Genomic DNA, 16,415 nt, shown 5'->3' on the forward strand with positions numbered 1-16,415 from the left:
TTTAACCTCAGTTTCCTTACAAGAAAGAAAAAAAGGCTATAATAACATTGGTTAGCTCCTAAGGTTGTTGTGAGGATTAAATTAAAGAATAAATGTGAAGGGTTTGGTACAATTGTTAGGCAGTCAGATAGAAATGAGCACCAGGCAAGGAGAAGGGAATGGGGAGGGATTTACCCAGAAAATAACAGTACACCTGCACTCAGAATAAGGGGCTCCAAAAACTTCTACTTTCTCTAAATGAAGGTCAGCAAAAAAGCCAGCTAGAATCAGACACTGCAGCTGCGCAATAGAGAGAAGGACTTGGCTTAACTTGACCCAATGCTCATTATAATGTAATTAACATTACAGTTTGAGCCCCCTCCCATAGATTTCTCTGTGTGTATCATGGGTAAAAACATGCATAAAAGAGATGGGCATACCTGAGGACAAGGAATGGGAGCTGTCAATCAGCCTGAGCACTCAAAGAACTTGAGCCATGAATCAATCAATCACGAAAATGCCCCCTAAGAAAATGTGCTCTATTTAATGTCTTCTTATACATGATCAAAAATAAATATTGAACATTCATATCTCCAAGTAGGTGTTTGTATTTATTTATTCCCCAAAAGAGTAAATTGCTGATTTATATTTTTCCTATTCAAATGTCTAATATTAGTGTTTATATTTCCTGAGGCTGACTGGGATTTACAAGGGCTTAAATTGAGAAGGATGTGCTGAATTTTTCTGATGTTTCTTAGGATGCATTAGCATTTCTCAGCTCATGCTAATGTATATATATCAGCAATTCTTCATTATTTACAAAATATTTAAATCTATTTACTTGCTTTTGTTGGAGGAGATTGTTGAGAGAATGTGACCTCCAGTTGACCCACAAACTGGACCCAGGGAATTGGAGGCACCTTACCTCCTCCCCTGACCTTGGAATGTATGTTTTGCCCACTGTTCCCACAGTGGGTGCCGTTTTTAAGGATGCAGCCTTGAGAGAGCTATGTGTTGTTGAGACTGTCTAGACCATATACATGACTGTATCTAGGTAAATCCTCTATATAAACCTTTTAAGATTCTGGTGTTCAGTGCGAAGATCTACTTGTCTTGCAGCCACCCAAGACAATCCTTGTATGTTAAGTTCCCTGGCTTATTAAACCTGCCACCTCCCAATCTGGAGTAGTCTACCTCTTTCTTTGGCCTTTTCTTGCCCTCACTGTACAGGGGCCAGTTTCAGGTTTCACCCAGGGAGGCTGCCAAGTATACCAACTAACAATTTTATTCTGGGAGATAGATGCTTTTTATTTGCATGTCCTATTATATGGAAAAACAACCTGAATTTCAGAGAACTTAAGTGACTTGGCCAAGGTTAAACAAACAGCAGTGTCAGAACAAAAGCCTGAAATATGGTTTCCTCACTTTCATTATGATGTTCTATAGTCTCCTCAATGTTAGGTAGGAATATTGGGTACAAATCTTCAGGGCTTTAAAAACTTAAAAAGGTGCATCCCCGAATGACAACTGACAGTAAGTTCTAGGGTTAATTGGAAATATGATTTTAAAAGGGAGAGTCCTCAGGAAATTAGATTAATTTTCATAAACATGCTATGCTGACTTTGGGCCATATATGTCAAATATATTTTCAAAGATTGTCTTTATGTGTGCCAAACATTGCACACCAATGATTTCTAGTCTAATTGGTTTTGGTGACAAGAGAGTGTGATTTAACTTTCTTATATATTTGGAAGGGAAGCTATTCTTTTTCCAAATGTCTTGCCAAGCCTGGACATCTAGGAGCTTATTTCTTGAACTTCATGGTTCAATAAAGATGCACACCCTGTAGTTATTTTGAGCCCCCACCCCCCCAATATGTCTTGGGCTGGTTGAAGTTTGACATAGATGGGCACATAGCAGCATGCCAAAATGATACCCCTTGGATCCTTTATTTTATTTTTCTTCTTAAATCAGGCCACGAAATGAAGCACTCAGCCAGAGTAAAAGCTCTTCAGCAGACTTCAGAACTACTTAGGAAACTGTCAGGGAGGACACACCTGTGTGAGAGCCACCACCAGAGCAAATGCCACAGCATGTGCTTGATGAGCACTTTCCTTTCCCCCAGGTGACAGCGGGGTCCTGGGCTGTGTTCTGAGATTGTAATGCAACCTGTCCAAAGCCTCATGAACTTAGTAATTCTTTGTAGGTCCCTGCATGAGTGAGATTCTGTCACCAGCTCTGTGAATTGGAGGTGGCCCTTATCTTCTCAAGTCAGTAAGTGGAGCCTCCCGAAGGCATGTGGACACACTCCAGCCGACGAAAGAGAACAGAGGCTTAGTCTTTGAGCCCTTGTTAGAAGGCAGAGAAAGAGGAAGTGTCCCCAGTGCTTACCAGGCTGCTGCTTCCCCTGCTAAATTTTTAACCGCACATTTTGCCCCATTAAATCAGAATTGATGAAACCCTTACAAGTGCGTAGTGTCTGAAAATTGAAAATCACATTGAAAAATAACAACATTGTTGACTATACAAGACAATTTCTTCAAATTGAGAAATGATGTGATGTGTGTGGTTAACCGTATCTACGCAGGAAGTGGTTTTATTTAAAAGTTTTTGTGCTCACCCCACCCCCTGCTTTTTTTTTCTCCAGTACTGAAATTAAGCAGCATCCAACCTAGGCCTACTCTTACGACATGTGACTTTACTGTTTTCCGTTTTTGTTGAAAGAGTCATTAACTGTTAGAAGTTGATGGCAGTTTCAATAACAGGTCAGCACTGAGGAAAGGTAAGTGCATTTAACTTCATATTGGGCGTGCAATTTCAATTTGAAAATGTTTGGCAGAGTATCCTGCGTTTCTCTGTGAACGTATAAACTCTTCCTATAAAGTTGTGATGTTTTCACTTGTAATTAAAATACCAGTTTGTTTCCTTTGGTGTAGAAAAGAATATTGTTTTTATATTTGCAACTGTTAATTCTAAAATCCTTTTAAAGATATTATACTAAGATTTCATACAAAAATATTAAAGATAAAATAAGATATAGTTTTAGTTTGAAAGTGCTTTTAAAAATAACTACTGGAGAAAATGTAGGACTTTGCATCTTTAACTGACCGATTCATTAAAGCATGTACTCTTCAAGATTCAGACAAAAAAGAGAAAAGGGCACTTTGTAACAGTAAGAAATAATATCTGAATTGTATGCAGCGTGAAAGATACTGTAAAGTGTTGTATTAAAGTTTGCATTAGAAACCTTTGGAAAGGTATAGTTTATTAAATGTGTAGTTTATTAAATAGCTATTAAAAAGCAAGAAAATTTTAAAATGCAAAAGAAAGCTCTTTATCATGACATTTAATTTCTTCCCCCTAAATTTTATTTAAGATATAGGGTGAAATGAGAACTTTTCTATTTTATAAGCAAACTCTATGTTTAAAAGAGAAGTCACAGCTTACTTCACCGAAGGTTACTTCTGGGAAAAGAGGCAAATTAGACATACATTTCTGTTATTTACTTAACTATATAATTTTCCTTCTTTGAGATTTCCAAAACAACAACCTTAGAAATTAAAAGGATTTGTTAATCATAAACTGACAAGAACTTTTCTTTTATATTCACTTCTTGCTTTTACAGAATGTCTTTGTATGCTGTAATATATGTACAAAAAATATAAAAGTATTACTAATCTCAGAGACAAATACCTAAAATAGATCTGACTGTGGATTTTGGAAGGAATTTTAATGAAAGCTCCAGATATGATCCACTCTTCCATGATATTATTTTTATTGTGCTCTTGGATGAGGGAAATGATGGCCCCCACACCTATTTTTTTGTGTTATTAAAAAATAGTTATAGGGTTGATAAGTGGCAACAATTTTCTTTTCTTTTATTGTCTTCTATTGAAAGACTCATAAATTTTTTTTTGATGTGGTCAATTTGGTAGGAAATTATTAGTTATACTAGTACACTCCATGTTAAGACCTCTTCAATTGTCAATACTGAAGCTAGCTACTTGTGGACAATTAAATATATTATGAAAAAGTAGAGATTAGGACTTGATGTTCAATACATTTTTTATTGTTAGAGTGTAAAAGAACCCTGGCAATATGTATTTGCTTTGATATTCTGATTAGCTTTTCAGTTTGCTGTGTTCCCTCACAATGGGAAGCGTTACTTAAATCTGTCCTTGATATTGTGGTTCTGAGCCTCTGCATTTATAAAGGCTGTATAATTCAGATAGTTTGGGTTGATAAGTTATTACTTTATTTCATTTGATTATAAGAGATCATCACATGAATAAATATATGTAGTACTTACACTTTAGCAAGAATGAATATCCACATAAGCATTTGGCACTGAAAAAAAGTCCACCACAGTTTTTTAAGTGATTTAATATTTTTAAAAGCTAAATTCCTTCTAAAATGATTGTTTCTTACAGAAACCATTAAATTAAAATGGAAATGTTTGATGGAGTGTGTGTAAAATTAAGAATTAATTAAATATACTAAACATGGATTTATGAAGAGCCACAAGTTGAGAAGAAAGACTTGTAAACTAAAAAGCTCTCAGAGCTGTTTGTAAAAATTTGTAATGCGTTATCTCTTGAGCATACAGACCAAATCTTGAGAGGGTAAATCACAAATGAGTTACTGTATCTTTATACATTTTAAGTGAATAAGAAACAAATTTTGGTGAAATAAAAATAGTGTGGAGGATCTCATTTGGAAAGTCATTTCAAAGCTGATTTGTGAAAAAATATACATTTCCACTTGGGGCCAGGATTCAGCAAAATTCAGAAGGAGATATTCTCCCCTTCCCCGTTAATATTCCTTTTCTTGTCCTTTTTTAATGCTCTGTCCTGGAGTGGCCTGCTCTGTCCCTAACTTCAGGTCCCCAAGCCTTGGTACCTAGAGAAATAGACTCTACTTTTCTCTTCCATCCCACACCCATTGTTCTTAGAACATAATCATCCTATTTCCCAGCACTTAGGGCATCTGATAAAAATAATCCTTGTGCACAGGAGAAGACTCCAGGGCTTTTTTCTCTCCTAACTTCTTATCCAGATCTCCACTACTCCTTGCAGTAGAATTTGAATAAGGTCTCTTAGCAAACAGGATCCAAAGGAACAGCTAAATATTGAAGACCTCAGTCTCAGGTGAGGAGACTGATGCCATGACAAACAGTTTGGGGGAAATATTTGGGGGGAAAAAGTGTTTTGTTAACCACTGGTCCTGTCTGTGGCATTTAAATTTCTAAGAATGTTTTATACAAAGGGTCCATCACAGAGATGTGTCCTTTTCTCTAAGATATTCCTGAAGAAATACACACTTTTCTTGTAGTAGATGAAAATTAATTACACTACATCTTCAGACTATTTTGGTATTCCCACACTCTTAGAAATACTTAACATAATCAATTGTTTTACATATGTATTTTAAAAATTATTTACTATCCTGAATTTAACACTTTGGGTACCATATTTTTTCCACGGCAGGATAAATGTTACACAGCTAAACTTTAAAATGTGCTTGTAAGTATTCTAAATTTCAGCTGGTAGTAGACAAAACTCTTTTTGTTTGCAAACGATAGAAAAAAAAAGTTAAAATCAGCGTGGGCAACAGAGATAGGCACTGATCTGTATAACTGAAAATCTAAGGAAAGTGAAGTCAGACAGGCTGGGTCCAGGAGCTCACAGTTATGAAGATCGTTTTCTTCATTCTTTAGCTCTCTTTTTTCACTTTGCTGTAAGCAGTCTCTGGCAGAACATCACACTAAGTTGGCCAGAAAGCTTGAGGTTTACATCTGACCCTTTCAGCAAACTCTTTACAAAAAAAAATGCCTTTCTCCTACCATCACAGCAAAGATATCTCAGACTGAGATCAGACTGGGCTGACGTGGGTCACCTCTGAGACACAGACACCCTGAGTGACCAGGCTGCGGCACTGGCCCACTCTTGTCTTAATGAACCACCTGCCCCCACAACGTATGGACCCTCAGCTGAAAAGAGGGGTCCCCATACTGAGGAACTAAAATGTTTCCCTCGGAGGAAAGGTGACTTAATAGGTAAAAGTCACAGAAAAACCAGTACATAGCCACATAGGGGCACATTTAAAAGCATTACATACTCAAATTTTCCAGACTCTATGATCAAACACAGTGGCAGTTTAAGGGTACGTCTGAATAAAGCGAGTGTTTCAATTAAACTGAATTTTAAAATATTTTTCAGCAGCTACTCCATATATAAACCCCTCCCCCTCATACTTAGCTTCTAAAAGCTTATCATCTAATATGATTATTGCACTAATAATTATAGTGCCAACAAAATTTGTCATACCATAAAAATATATATGAAATGTTCTATTACGATTCAGAATTTCGTGGAACATATTTATTTTCCCGTTACGTGCCAGGCAGTAAACTAGAGAATTTTGCAGGTGTTGTATCGTTTGGTCATATCTAGTCAGAGATAACAGGACAGTCTGGGAAGAAATATTTGTTTAGGCGTCTCCCTTCTCCGCGGTTTCAGTTACCCACCCTCAGACACGCCCAAAAATGTTAAAGAGAAACTACCAGAAACAATCCGGAAGTTTTAAACTACTCACCATTCTGAGGAGCCTGAGGAAATCTCGCGCTGTCGGGCCCGGGGCGTGAACTCGTCAGACATTTCCCGTTAGTCTCTTAGCAGCCACCTTGCTTGTGGGATCGGCGCGTTCGCAGGTTCGCAGCTGCGCGGTCCAGTCACCCTTATTTCACTTAATACTGGCCCCAAGGCGCAAGCGTAGTGCGGCTCGCAATTCAGATATGCCCACGGGTAGCGGTAAAGTGCTTCCTCTAATGGGAAGATGAAAGAGAAAAAAATCTCTTTTGCGGAGACCTACGGTAAGAACAAATCCGAATCTTCTATTCGTGAAATTGTGAAGAAGGAAAGAAAAATTCGCGTTCGTTTTGCTGTCGCACCTCAGACTGCAAAAGTTATGGCCCCAGTACGTGGTGAGTGTTTAATTAAGATGAAAAAGGTACTTCAGTTTGTACAGTAAGATATTTTGCGCGTGAGACACCACATTTACACAACTTTTATTACAGTAGACTGTTAAAATTTTTCTACTTTATTATTAGCTGTTTTTAGTCTTTGACTGTGCCTAATTTATAAATTAAGCTAAACTAGGTACGTGTGTAGAGGAAAAAGCATAGTATAGACAGGATTTGGTACTGTCTACAGTTTCAGGCGTTCACTGCAGGCCTCGGAATGTGACTCCCGTGGATAACGGGGCACCACTGTGGTAGTTTCCAGAAAAAACTAGGGCTGAGGCGATGAGAAGCATTCTAAGAGACAGGAAGGGAATGGTGTCAAGGCACAAAAACATGGAGTATCAGAGAATTTCCAAGGAAGAGTGAGTTGTCTAGCTTTGTTAGGTAGACGTATACTAGTAGGAGGTCAGGGCAGATAGTTTCAGCCTCTAATAGAGTGGACCTGCCGAGCAGATTATGGCTAAAGGTTTTATGTAACAACAGGGTTGATGAGCATGGGAAATACATAATAGGATGTCCACATTTTGCATCTGGGTGGGCTATCTAGTGTCACGATTTATTTGCTTCCTTCATATACCTCACTGTTGGTAACATGCTCTTCAGGGTGGTTTGCAGAAGTGGCTGTAGTTAGTAAAGGGAGGTATTCCTGTAAAACTAGTGACCCGTTCACTTCCCCAAGGTGCCTCGAGGTTCTTATAGATTGTGGTTATAATGATTTCTTTTTCATATTATGAAAGTTTGTTTTTGTTTTCTTTTTAATTTGAGAATAAGTGATACAGTGAAATGTTTTAAAAACAAATAAAACCTAAATATAAACATTTGAGTGAAAATCTTTCTTACACTATTTTTATATACCTCTATTTACTCCCACCTTAACCAAACAGGCAACCACTTTTAATAGTTTTTTTTAATCCTTCATATTATCTTTATGCAAAAGCAAATATGTATATATATATACACGTATGTGTGTGTATATCTTTATTATATTAAAGGTGGTATACTATATACACCTCTCCACTTGTTTTTTTCCTTTTAGCAATATCTTGAAGATATTTTAATAATAAAAACAAGAAACTGTCTAATTCTGTTTGTACCTGTACAGTAATCTAGTGTGTGGATGTCATACTTAATTTTGATGTTTTTAATTATTTTTTACTAAATACAAAGAATGTTGGAATATAATTGTGTACACTTGAAAATACAGCTATGGAATGAATTCCTATTTATTTATAAGCCAAGAGAAAAAATAATTTTCATAGTTAATTGCCAAACTATCCTTTATGTTAGTTGTAACATTTTGAACTTCCATCAGCACTTAGAATGCTGATGGAAGCCATGTACCTTTTCCAATAGATTGAGTTATGAAACATTTCAGGTTTTGCCAATCTGTAAAAAAATGTATCCCAATGAAGTTTTATGTAAGATTTCTGTTATTATGATTGAGGTTGAGCTTGTTTTTAAAAGATTAAAGGCCTATTTGTTTTTCTTAATAAGAGAATACAATCTTTCTCAGCTGTATAATTAAGGGCCAAAGGTATGTCACATTCGAGGCTAGAATGAAATGTTAAAAGAAGAACTGGGACTAGCATATGTAAAATACTCTCTTTATAAAGCTTGAAATAAGCAGTAGCTTAAAAGAATGACATATGAATGTTGACCTGAAGGAAAAGAGAAAAAGAATGAAAATCAAGAAAAAAAAATGTCCAGATATCCAACAAAGTCTTAGAGGATACTAAGCCAAATGGCTGCAATCACTAGCTCAAGTAGATAAATTAACCAAAAACAGAGACAGAGCACGTTAACAAGTGTGTATGTAGATGAATAAGATATAGATAAAATGAAGTGAGGAGAGGAAGTGGAGGGAATGCATGCTTCGTGGATTCTGTCTTTGAAATCGTAGGAAAGCACATTTGATGAGAGGGATTCTCTAGAGGGTGCTAAAGAATAGGCAGAATACCTTATTTTAAAATTGGCTTTGTCAACAACACACAGTACAATTGTAAATTTTAAAACTGATTTTCTCTTTCAGTGGATATCAGCTCAATTCAGTTCAATTCCATAAATAATGCTGAGCTCTAACTAAGTACACTGTGTTATACTTGGACTTACTGGGGAATCTAGCCAAGTGCATTGGAATTACTATGGCTAGATTATCTCCCAGATTATCTCCAGGATATTACCAAAAGAAAAAAAGAAGTGGAGCAGTGTACATAGAACAGTACCTTTAATATAATAAAGATAATACACACATATACATGTATATGTGCTATCTAGCCAGTGAAAACTTCTTTGATAGCTTAGTGCATAAGCACAAGAATTTAAATATAAATTTATAAGTATAAATGTAATGCCATAGAAATATTACAGAACATGATATTGTCAGAGCCCCAGTGGTTTCATTTTGCCAAACTCAATGGCTATTTCTATGTGATTGTATTATCCATCATCTGAGTTGCATTTGATGCAACTGAACACTTTTCCCTCTTGAAGCTCTCTCTTCATGTGACTTCTAGGATATTTCATTCTCCCAGTTTTCCTCCAAACTGATTGGATGCTCTTTCTCTGTCTCTGACTCTTCCTCATTATCCAACCTTCTAAATGTTAAAATATCCTGCACTCAATCTTCAGATTTCTACCTTTCTTTTAGCTCTTGTCTTAGTTTATTCCTAGGTGATCTTGTGTAGTGCCATGGAGTATAACACTAACTATATTCTAATCAGATCTCAAGACCAAACCTTTTTTTTTTTAGCACTTAAACTGTAAATTAAATTGTCTACCTATCATCTCCACTTGAATGCTTCATAGAGGCATCAAAATAAGTATGTTCAAAACAGCTCTTAATTACTCCTCACCTGCCCCTAACCCAGCCTGCTTCTTCTCTATTTTCATTTATCTCATTTAATGGCACCACTATTCATCTCTCTGTTCAGGACAATAAATTAACAATTACCCTCATTTCCACTCTATCTCTCACACTTGTTACCCCAAACCACATCCAATTAATCAGCAATAAGCAAAGCCTGCAAAATACTGGCTTACCTCCTATAATCCTGTTTACTTTTCTTAGTAATGACTCTTCAAAAATGATATATTTTTTTCAGACTACTGGCTATTATAATTTTTGGTAATTTTTTTTGCTTGTTGGTGTAGTGTAATGAATTCCCCCCAAACCTGCAAAATGAATATATTACAATATGTGACATTTAGATACTATCATAATTTTAGATAAAACCATGCTTACTGATTTACCTTCTAGTTTCAAGTTAGAGAAAAAAACATACAAAATAAATGCAGTAATGTTAATTTGAACATTTCATGAACTTTCAAGAAGGTTGAAGAGGTAGCAAATTGTAGAATCTCCCAGTTAGGTTTTTTTGGCCCTAAAATTGTTTTTCTGTGCTGTAATTTATCATTAAATATGCTCTGAAGACAAAAAACCTGTAAGTCTAACAAACATTTGAAATATTGGTGAAAAAAAAATACAGAAAAAAGGAAATTTAATAAATAAACTTTTTATATTGTATTTTATCAACAATTTAAAAAATTGTTGCTACTACTTACATAAACCCATTTTAAGAATCTATTCATGCCTTTTTATACTTATAAGTATTGATTGGATATCTGTATTTTATTTCACTGATTTTCTCTTAGCAGGAATGAATTAGACATTAAGCAAGGGGAAAATGTATATCAAAATATCTGAAATTTAATCACTTCTTATCACCTCTACCACTGTTACTGCAGAATTCTCCTGACTCATCTCCTTGATTCTACTTTTTATATAATAGTCATTCTTCAAAGAGTAGCCAGAGTAACTTTCTTAAGACTTAAATGTACAACTTTACAACATTCCAAATGACTTTCTATTATACTTTTTTTTTAAAATTGAAGTATAGTCAGTTATAATGTATCAATTTCTGGTGTACAGCACAATGTCCCAGTCATACATACACATACATATATTCATTTTTGTATTCTTTTTCATTAAAGGTTATTACAAGATACTGAATATAGTTCCCTGTGCTATACAGAAGAAATCTGGTTTTTTAATCGATTTTTATATATAGTGGTTAACATTTGCAAATCTCAAACTCCCAAATTTATCCCTTCCCACCCCCTTTCCCTTAGTAACCATAAATTGCTTACTATGTCTGCAAGTCTGTTCCTGTTTTGTAGATGAGTTCATTAGTGCCTTCTTTTTTCTTGTTTTAGATTCCACATACAAGTGATATCATATGGTATTTTTCTTTTTCTTTCTGGCTTATTTCACTTAGAATGACAACCTCTGTGCCCATCCATGTTCTGCAAATGGCATTATTTTATTCTTTTTATGGCTGAGTAGTATTCCATTGTGTAAATATACCACACTTTCTTTATTCACTCCGCTGTCAATGGACATTTAGGTTATTTCCATGTCTTGGCTATTGTAAATAGTGCTGCTGTAAACATTGGGATGCATGTATCTTTTTGAATTAGAGTTCCCTCTGGACATATGCCCAGTAGTGGGATTATTGGATCATATGGTAAGTCTATTTTAGTCTTTTGAGGAATCTCCATACTGTTTTCCTTAATGGCTGCACCAAACTACATTCCCACCAGTGGTGTAGGAGGATTCCCTTTTCTCCACACCCTCTCCAGCATTTATCATTTGTGGACTTTTGAATGATGGCCATTCTGACTGGTGTGTGGTGATACCTCATTGTAGTTTTGATTTGAATTTCTCTGATAATTAGCAATACTGAGCATTTTTTCATGTGCTTATTGGCCATTTGGATGTCGTCACTGGAGAATTGCTTGTTTAGGTCTTCGGTTCATTTTTGGATTGGGTTGTTTGTTTTTTTGTTATTAAGGTATATGAGCTGTTTACATATTCTGGAAATTAAACCTTTGTCAGTTGCATCATTTGCAAATATTTTCTCCCATTCCATAGGTTGTCATTTTGTTTTGCTTATGATTTCCTTTGCCGTGCAAAAGCTTGTAAGTTTAATTAGGTCCCATTTGTTTATTTTAGCTTTTATTTTAAATTAATTCAATTTTTTTTTCGTGATTTGCCAGGCCCTCTGTCTCATTGCTCTGCTATTGTTTGCTTACATGGCATTTTGGATATGGTGAATTAATATTACCTATGAAATTGCTTAGAGACTGTCTTTACCTTGGACTGAATGTGTTAACCTTGTCTGCCTTTTTTACTACTGAATACCTAGAATCTAGAACAATGGTATGCATATAATAAACACTCGATAAATATTTGATTAGTAAAAGAATAAATGATATAAAAGCTGACTGTGGGCTGTAGAGTCAGGGAAGGCTTTCTAGAGATTTGTGACTTCTCCTGAGAGTAAATATATAAGATAAATTTAGGGGAAGAGAAGCTAGAAATGTATTTCAAACAAATGACATGTTATGGGTTCATTTTGAATAACCTGTGAGTGATGAAATGTTGGATTGGAATCCTGGATCCATTATATGCTATGGTGCTTTTCTGAAACTGAGAACAAATAACCCTGCATTTGAAAACGTATTGCCATAAACTAACTACCTCTAAGTATTTACATTTTAAGCTACTTTGCTAAATTCATGGAATTAAAATTGAATAATTGTATGTTTCCTTTAGATACATTTCCTAAACACTTAGAGAACTTTTTGTTCTAGTCTCTGCTGATGTAATGCCAAGCTTAGAGTCAAAATGAGATTTCTTTTTAAAAGAGCTGTGAAAGGTAGAATATTCAGGAAATTGGGTGCTGAGTCAAGGGGAAATTTAGTTTCTTTAATTTATCTTTCTGCTTTAGTTAATTTCATCCTAGAATTTTAAAGGCTAGAAACTGAGTGATGAAGCCCATATTCATCTTTCCACTCTATGCAATAGGAAACTAAGTGATCTGAGCCTCTGTGTAGCATCATCTATTCATACCTGAATGGGTCTCCTAAAGGAAGTAGAATGTAGGAGGGAAAATGGATGTTGATTACCCTGGTGGTATCTCCAACACAACCATGGGGTCACCAAAAACAGACAATGTTATTTTCTTGGTGCTTTCAGTAGCATGAGACATTCATCAATATAAACGAGTAGAGTGGGATTATTAATAATACTCATCAAAGCTATGATTTATTCAACATGTATTATGGATCAGATGCTTTGCCTACCCAATAGCATTTGATATCCATAAAAATCAATCTTTTTCATATCTCCATTTTTAGATTAGGAAGCTTAGGTTAAGTGGTTAAGTACCCAAATTTATAATGCTATTTGATAGGCTGGGTCATGATTTGTACGCAGGTCTGGACAATGCAAAATCCATGTTATTTTCACCATGCCATGTGACAATTTCTAAGCCTCTTAGGTGTCAGCAGTTAAGTAATACTGGGCTTCATTCAGGAGGCCCTATATCCTGAAAGGGTCCTTCTTTGTTTGATGTCTAAAACTATGCCATCTGTGGAAAACCTGTTGCTTATTCACTACATATATTGCCTTATGTAGGAATGTTATAAAATATGTGAGGAAGAAAACATGTTTTTCCCTTAGTTTTCATCATACTATGGGTACCTTTTCTGTTTATCTTTTTCTGTGTACTCTAGACCCTATGTCTCCAATTAGCCCTTAAATCCTCAAAATTCCTTCTCAGAATCATGCTGTCCATTACAGTAGTAATTAGCCACAGATGGCCCTTTAGCACTTGAAATGTGAGTAGTCTAAATTGGGTGTAAAATAAACACCAGATTTTGAAGACAGTACAAACAAAAGGAATGTAAACTATCTCATTAATACTTTACATTGATTATATGCTAGAATTATAAAATTTTGATATAATGAGTTAAATAAATATATTATTAAAATATATTACTTTAATATAATGACCTGTTTCATTTTTCTCATTTAGTGTGGCTACCAGAAAATTTTAAATTATTTGTCTGGCACATTATTTCTAGTGGATGGCACAGTTTTAGGCCCTCTCTTCTTCTCACAAGACTACATTGCCATTTTTATACATTCTTATGATTTAAATGTAATCCTTTGATATGGTCATTCAATCTCTATCTTTGTCCTTGACGTCTCTCCCTGTATTGTTCCTGGTTCCAATTGTTACTTATTACCTCTTCCGTGAAGTCTCATCAGCAGTTCAAACTGAGTATGTCTCATGTTAAACACCTGATCTCCCCAGAGAATCCTCATTTCTCTGTTCTTTAAATCATCTAAACAAGTAAACTTGGAATCTCCACGGACTCCTGTCCATACAGTCAACCAATTGCCAGTGTTTGGGGTATTCGTTTCTTTCTCTCCGTGTTCACTTATTGTCACAGTCACTAATGTGGCCATCCATTAAGTCTTGTCTGGACTATGGCAAAGGGGGTCTTACTTCCACACTCCTATTTGTCTTAGTTCTTTATTTTGCCTATTTAAGATTTATTTTATGTCTTCAGGGCGATGGTTGGGTTCAAGTTAATTAATACAAGTAAGAATGTCTATTATCTATTCATACTCTATTTAGAGTTTTAAGAGTGATTTTGCATACATCATTTTCAGTGATTATTCCAGCTAGTGGGAAAAGCAGAGCCCTTGATAGATTTAATAGAAGACAAGGAAACTTGGAGAAACAGAAGTGTTTGAGGACATGCTGAGAACATATTTCTCCCAAGTTCTGGTCTGGAACTTTTTAAATTTCTTGTGAAGGTAGTAAAGATATTAAGAGCACTGCCTGGAAATTCAGAAAAAGCAAAGTTCAATTCTGGGTTCCACCTCTTGCTAGATATTATATATGGTATTTTGTGCAAGTTAGTTTATCTCTCTGAGCCTGTGTTGCCTCATCTATAAAACAAGGAGTTTCCTCACAAAATATAAAAAAAAAACATATGTAGAAAACTTTGTGGAGTTTTTGCTACACAATATTGCTCAGAAAGGTTAAATGTAGTGTGAATAGTAGTTGTATTAGTAATTGTTTTATCAGGCCATTTTGAATCAAATGGTTACCATTTTCCCCCTTATTATAATGTAAAAATCATGCCAATATAATTTTGGTTTATTTCAGTACTAAGTATTATGAAACTCATCAAAAGCAATTTATTGCTATTACTTTTATCTCCTCATTACAGCTGTGTGAGGGAGTATAGAACAGTGGTATGGGAGAGAAGGAAGAAGGTTCACTCTTTTCTTGCTTGTTTACCAATTTTTGGTTGATATGGAAATTTTCCTTCAAGCAGCTCAAGATGTATCCTAACCAAAAATACCCTTTAATTTTGAAGAATTAATATGCATCACGCAGAGCCACTCAAAAAGTGAAAAGCAGCCACTAAGTCTTGGACCTAAAATTAAATGGAGCAAAGAAGTATTATGGAGCAAAGAAGTATTATAGAGACTGGGAGAGAGGGAAAAAAGCAGAATTCTCTTCACCCTCTTTTATATTACATCTGATTTTTGCCTAGGGTTGTAAGTATTACCATAGATTGTTCATGAGGCGTGGGGGGGGGGGTCCTAGCAGAATGATTCTGAGAAAAAATATAAGAAAAGATATTGGGAGGTCAGGGATCTAGGTTCCTGATCCAGTTAGCAAAGTTTTCTGTTTTCCTTCTGTTTTGTTTTCCCCCTGAGGAAGCCTGCTCAGGATTCCATGTATGGAGGTTGAGTGAATATACCCATCTCAGCCCTAATTGTGAAGGCAGGTGGTACTAGGACACCCATTTAAATGACAGCAAGGTGTGGCAGTGGGAAGCGACTGACAAAATACTTAGGAGATAAGTGGCTGTGATGCTATCTCTGGAGAATTAGCAGCATCCTACAGGCCACAGGGCTCTAGGCTAGAAGTCTGGCCCTAAGAAAGGAAATTATTAAGTGGGTCATAATTTCAGGGTGAGAAATCAGCTTGACAGGAAAATCAGAGATTAGTTAGCATGGCAGTTAGGTAGAGAATATGACTTGAGTCAGGAATGGGGGCAAGGTGAGATGCAGTGGTTGTTCTGACTTTCCCTGACCATGATGCACTGTATCCCAGGTCCATTTGGCAGATTTTGATGTGGAGAAGTAGGAAATAAACATAAGAATCCAGTGACACTTGGGCACAAGGAGTCACAAGCATTCTAACACGGTGGCAAACCTGAACTTGTTGGAAGTGCTCACAGTACTGGGGGAATTAGAAGCAGGGGATTTCAGACAGGCATAAAATGCCTGTAACATTCTCAATACAATGCAGAGCAGTAACTCTAAAAAATACAGTGTCTGATTTTAAGGAGCCCACAGTCAATTTGGCAGAAGGGATACACAACTCAAATAGAAAAGAGATCAGAAGAAGTCAGGATGTGATTATCTGCCAAAATATAGTAGGAATGACAAAGGAGGTCAGAGCAGAGAGGGGGAAAATGGGAACTTGCTTAGCAATAGCACACAGCATAGCATGATATTCTATTCTGGTAATTTGGGATCATG

The 16,415-nt window shown here is 35.8% G+C and overlaps 1 protein-coding gene across 3 annotated transcripts in view; it reads left to right on the forward strand.

Moving 5' to 3' along the window:
* The first annotated feature begins 2,616 nt into the window (after window positions 1-2,616).
* The window catches only part of ARHGAP15 (Rho GTPase activating protein 15), a 574,294-nt gene continuing 560,495 nt past the window's right edge, over window positions 2,617-16,415 (forward strand). For 2 of the 3 annotated variants that reach the window (XM_006191397.2, XM_032479387.1), the window contains exon 1: window positions 2,617-2,761. The gene's annotated coding sequence lies outside the window, so the exon portion shown is untranslated. Of the gene's footprint in view, window positions 2,762-6,560; window positions 6,962-16,415 lie in introns of those variants that run through there. The other variant, XM_032479386.1, reaches the window with a different exon arrangement.

The sequence above is a fragment of the Camelus ferus genome, chromosome 5, assembly GCF_009834535.1.
Source record: "Camelus ferus isolate YT-003-E chromosome 5, BCGSAC_Cfer_1.0, whole genome shotgun sequence".
Lineage (NCBI taxonomy): Eukaryota > Metazoa > Chordata > Mammalia > Artiodactyla > Camelidae > Camelus > Camelus ferus.